Source organism: Amblyomma americanum, chromosome 1 (assembly GCF_052857255.1).
Source record: "Amblyomma americanum isolate KBUSLIRL-KWMA chromosome 1, ASM5285725v1, whole genome shotgun sequence".
In the NCBI taxonomy this organism is placed as follows: domain Eukaryota; kingdom Metazoa; phylum Arthropoda; class Arachnida; order Ixodida; family Ixodidae; genus Amblyomma; species Amblyomma americanum.
In genome coordinates, this window is record NC_135497.1 from 219073467 (window position 1) to 219078865 (window position 5399).

General features: G+C 44.4%; 1 non-coding gene across 1 annotated transcript; it reads left to right on the forward strand.

Annotated features, from left to right (window-relative positions):
- The first annotated feature begins 2596 nt into the window (after window positions 1–2596).
- On the forward strand, window positions 2597–2678 carry TRNAS-GCU (transfer RNA serine (anticodon GCU)). The gene has a single exon. It is a non-coding gene; the product is annotated as a tRNA-Ser (tRNA).
- The last annotated feature ends 2721 nt before the right edge of the window (window positions 2679–5399 follow it).

A 5399-nucleotide genomic window follows, 5' to 3' on the forward strand; every position in this document is an offset into this window, starting at 1 on the left:
ACTATCTTGGTCAGCTACTAGATGCACGACTGTTCAGCGTCAGCGGCCGCTAATAGCTTTGTGAAGTGAGGTCCGACCACTTATCGAGTGTCGCAGGTTATACTGGACGCGGTAGTACTATTCTAAACGCACACTTGACGGCTACTTTAAAGCGCTGCAGAGCACATCGTCTTGTTAGCTTAGGCAAATATCCCAAAAGTGGAGTACCTAATTCAGCGCATTAATTATTTGTAAGTTGATCCCCGACGGATGTTGCTGCTTCCACGGAGCAAGATGTTGCCTAGCAAGAGACAAAAAAAAATGCAAAATCTCCTGTTTTTGTGTACAACCAAAGTGCGAGGCGTCAAACACCGCTATTCTGGAGAAACAAAAATTAACCGCCAGAAATCCGAGTTTGAAAATAGCAGGGTTTTTTTTTTTCGTTAACGCTGGCCGACATGCGATGCACGGACTTTTCTATGCAATGTTTGTTACGGCAGTGCGGTTTTTTGAATTAACTTTTTCGTACTGGAAGACACGTCGTGTCGCAGCTGTTTCTGGTGAGTAAAGGAATTTCTGTAATTGCTGAACAGAGACTTTCCTTTGAACTGCGCACTTGACATCACGGTCAATAAATTTTCCGACATTTAGCAGCAATAGACTTTGCCACTGAAGCGAAAGTCGTTGTACAGCGTGCAGCATCACTTCTCGCTTTGTTTTGCACAGCGCATGAAACGCTCTTTCTCCCATTGTATTTGTTGCGGGTATTAACAGTCTGCAGAATCGCGGTTGCCTATTTGGCACGTGGAAATTCTACGTAACTCTACATATTGTTTATAGCTGTTTTCCCCATAAAAATATGTATACAAGAAATATTTAAAAAAGAATGTGGTAAAGAAGTGATTCCTTTACGGTAATAAACCCACGATGGTTGTTCGTTTCCCGTCTGTATGCGGTTCGTTCACCCTGATGTAGCACGCACCATCCTTAAACATTCATACGCGACGCTGAGTAGAAGCCATTGAAATGCACCTGAGTGCCAGGTGGTTGACATTTTCCACGTTTATGTATAGCTGGACCCTTGGTAAATGGAGTAATAAACAGGATGTTTGTACAAACCGTGGCTTTCATGGTCTTGTTTTCTTTGTGAGTGAGTGAGTGAGTGGAGTGAGTGAGTGAGTGAGTGAGTGAGTGAGTGAGTGAGTGAGTGAGTGAGTGAGTGAGTGAGTGAGTGAGTGAGTGAGTGAGTGAGTGAGTGAGTGAGTGAGTGAGTGAGTGAGTGAGTGAGTGAGTGAGTGAGTGAGTGAGTTCCAACTGGCCAGGTTACTAAGGTAAATAGAAAGTTGAGACGCGGGTGTAGACAAAGCCGCCGCACTCGGGCGATGCAGAGCAGCAAACTACAGTCGACGAGAGAAGGCTTCAAAACGTATTGCAGCGAAAGGCCTCCACCGTTGAGCTACAAACTCTGCGTAGTGCCCCATGCGCGCAGTTAAATGCGGCACGGTGTGCCGCAATGTTTAACGGTGGATGCTTTCCATTTCAGTAAAATGGTATCTTCGCTTACGTTCCTGACTGAAGGAAAGCTGCCTAATTGAAGGCACTTTGCATTTTCGGCCAACGTTTGTACCGGCCGTGCTCGAAGGGGAACTCTCTGATTACACATTCTTTCCTGCTGCATGAAGTCTCCTCGCCATATAAGTAAAAGTCCGTAACAATGCGCTCATAGTGCGACGCTCAACATCCAGTGCGCTTACGAGAGGATAGGTGACACTTGCGCTAAAGCCGTTGTGTTTAGAAATTTGCTCCTTAAGTCTTGCCTCACGAGCCACCAAAAAGGCTGGCATGCAGTACTTCTTTTATAACACGTTTTTTTTTTCTGTTGTCCCCAGCTTGAGTACGCACTCGCCACTGCGCTTCTTGATTTCTGCCACTTGCTTTCGGCCGCGTTTCTGCCGCGGCTTTCTGTTGACGGCGGCGTTTTCGCCCAACGAGCCAAGTAATGCTCTCGCATTAAACAACTTAGCATACCTTACCCACGGCCTATATAGCTTTGAATCCTTGAATATCGTGTAAGTCTCAAAAAGTGGTTCATCCGCTCTTTAAGTAAGCGTACGTTGCAGCGAATTAAAGCTATGTATCATCGACTATATTGGAGTTTATTGTTTTCATCCTTCACGTGAACTAAAACCATGTCTTACGCGTCACAGCCATCGTTCGGTTGATGAAATCAAAACAGCATGAGAGAAGAAATTCAAGTATAAATATTTTAGAGGTCGTAGCCGAATGCAACGTTGTGACCCATGTATTATAATGTCTTATGCATCACTACAGACAGAAAAACATGCAACTGAAAATTCAGGGGAGCACTTAAGTCACCTTACATGCATCAACGCGAAAGCCTTTGCGTTGTTCTGTCTCAAGCTCAACAAGATCGCCTCACGCTTCTCTAACTGGCTTCGGTTTCAAGCTACGACATACTACACCTTTACTATATCTGGTGTGTTCGTTATATCCTGTTTCACGTAATGACACACTGCACCTTCGTTATATCCAATGTGTTCGCTATATCTGGTTTCAAGTTACGACATTTGTCTTCTAAATCACCCGTGCTTCGTCGGACGAGGTGGCCGAGTGGTTAAGGCGATGGACTGCTAATCCATTGGGCTCTGCCCGCGTGGGTTCAAATCCCATCCTCGTCGAATTTTTTTGGTTGACAGGTAGAGCGGACACTTCTTATGCACGTTTCCTGCGGACAGGTCTTGCGCACACTGATGAGGCAACAAAGGCTTTTGCCTTGAAATTATGTCTATACGTGTTTAACATTTTGCGTCATTTGCCATGTTTGACACCAGGAAATGATATCAAATTTTTTGACGAAAGGAAAGGCGCAGCAACAGTCTCACTTCTCGGTGGACACGTCAACCGGGCCGTAAGAGAAAGGAAGAGAAGGTAGTGAAAGAAGGAAGAGAAGAATAGGCGCATTAGTGGAGGCTCCGGATAAAATTCGACCCCCTGGGGTTCTTAACATGCACTGACATCGCACAGTTGGCGGAATTTTTTATATGGGTTTGAGTTGCGCGTTAATCACTGACCGTTGTTTCGCGTTAAAGAACACAATCGTCCGCAAATAAGCGAATGAATGAAGTGACGCAATTAAGCAGGTCGTTAATGAATATTAAGGTACACAGAGGCCCAAGGACGATGCCTTGCGGGAAACCGGCAAGAATGGAGTGTAAACGATGTTACAAACTGTTGTAAAGCTGTTACAAACTGCGGATGTCCTCTTAGACAGCACTGAAGCCAGCATCAAGGGTTATTATGCGCTGTTTTAGTAACAAAAGCCGGTGACAAACCTTCTCGAAAGCCTGGCAAAGTCTAAAAAGATGCTATCTGCAATCCAATGACGACCAAGTATCGCATGCAACCTATTTGTGAATTAAATAGTTACTTATGTTTCACACGCGTATGACTTGCGAAAACAATGTGGTGCGTGATGGAAAAATGACTTCGATTCTAAGAAATTTACAGTATGTGAAAAAAAGGAGATGTTCAACCATATCAAAAGGGATGCCGGTAATTGAAATTGGGCGATAATTAGAGGCGAGCGTCTGCTTCAGGACTAATGCACTGGAACCACCTACCCTGTCTTTCAGTACGCTGGCATTGTACCATTATGTTAGGATTGCTGGAATACTTTAGACGGAATCGTCGAGGAATATTATTTAGTTATCGATAACTCTGAAAATTCCTTCCGAGTTGACCACAGATGGTCGCATTGGTAAGTATAATTATGGGCGCAAATATCTGGTTAGTTCTGGTAACGATCTGGTAAGGTTGTCGTAAAGTAACTGGAAAACACATCGTTCAATACTGATGAGCACTGATTGGCAGGAATTGGCTCATCATTAGGGTTTGTTAAAACAATTCTGGACGTGTCCCCTGGATTATTATCACATCAAAATTTTAAAGAATTTTCGAATGACATATCCAGTAATGTCCTAGTAAGAACCTTTCCTTTTTGCACTTTTAACAGCTGAAATATAAGCATCACTTGCAGAGCGATATAATAACCATCCTAATGTTTTATCTAAATGGCATAAGCATTTCTTACGCTTAGATAAGCGCTGACTGTATGATTATACAGGGCGCTTTTCGATTATATCATATTTTTCGGACGGTTACAAAGCATTTGGTAAGCTCACTAACCGTATGCTTGAAAAATGTCCAGTCTGTTTCAGCAGGGCGCAGCTGGAAGCTTTCTGAAGGCGTTGTTTGCAAAATACTTAGCTCGCAGTTGATTTCGTTGAAATCTGCACGATGATAACTGCGCGAATTTTTTTGGCTCCTTAAGTGTGCTCTGTTTCGGTATAGTGGCGGTTGCAGCTATGCAACGCTCGATAGCTGTTTAGTGATTTAGTTTTGGGGATATTTTAAGGTAGAAAAGATACAGTGATCTTATATCGCACTGGTGCAGTGGTCTAGTGGTGCACCCTTGCACTGGCAGGCGGCTGTTCCAAGCAGAGCCACCCGCAGGGTAATGCGACCCAGTTTGACCGTGATATAAGTTGGGTGCGTTAATGACCGGCGGTGGGACGCCGGACGACCACGACGCGCAATACAGGGACGGGCGCCTAACAGCTATCGCTGCAAACGTCAGTAAAAGATGACCTCTTAGTCTTGATAAGTATGTTATTTCTGAGCATAGTCTAGAACTAGAACAGAGAATTAAAGATAGTATGTTTGCAGTAGTGTCTGTTATTCGTGTAGTCTGTGCAACAATTCCCATGAAGTTAAAACACGAACATAAATCTCTGAAAGAATTCTCGGCAAATGGAGGAACTGGAATTATAACACAATTAGCAGTCACAGACTAATCAATACCACAAAGACGCGTCGTTACGATGTTAACGGTGTCATGAAGCTCAGGTATAAATGTGGGTGATGGCCGCCGCGGTGGCTCAGTGGGTATGGTGCTCGGCTGTTGACCCCAAACACGCGGGTTCGATCTCGGCTGCGGCGTTCGCATTTCGATGGAGGCGAAACGCTAGAGGCCCGTATACTGTGCGATGTCAGTGTACGTAAAGAATCTCAGGTGGTCGAATTTATCCGGAGCCCTCCGCTACGGCATCCTTCATAGCCTGAACCGCTTTGGGGTGTTAAATCTCATTAAATGAAACATGGGTGATGCAGAGAAGCGCGATAGCAAGCCCCTAATAGAACTCGGTGATGAGCTGGCTTCAGAGGTACTGATGTATTTTTTAAGCCGGTCGTGATGTTAAGCGGATGAATGAGTCGAAGTTATTGCTAATAGCCACAAGGACGCCACCTTGCCTTGCATACCTATCGCATCGATATAAATCCAATTTAATAGATCAGTAAAGAATTTGATAGTCGAGAACGTTCCTATGTAGCCATGTTTC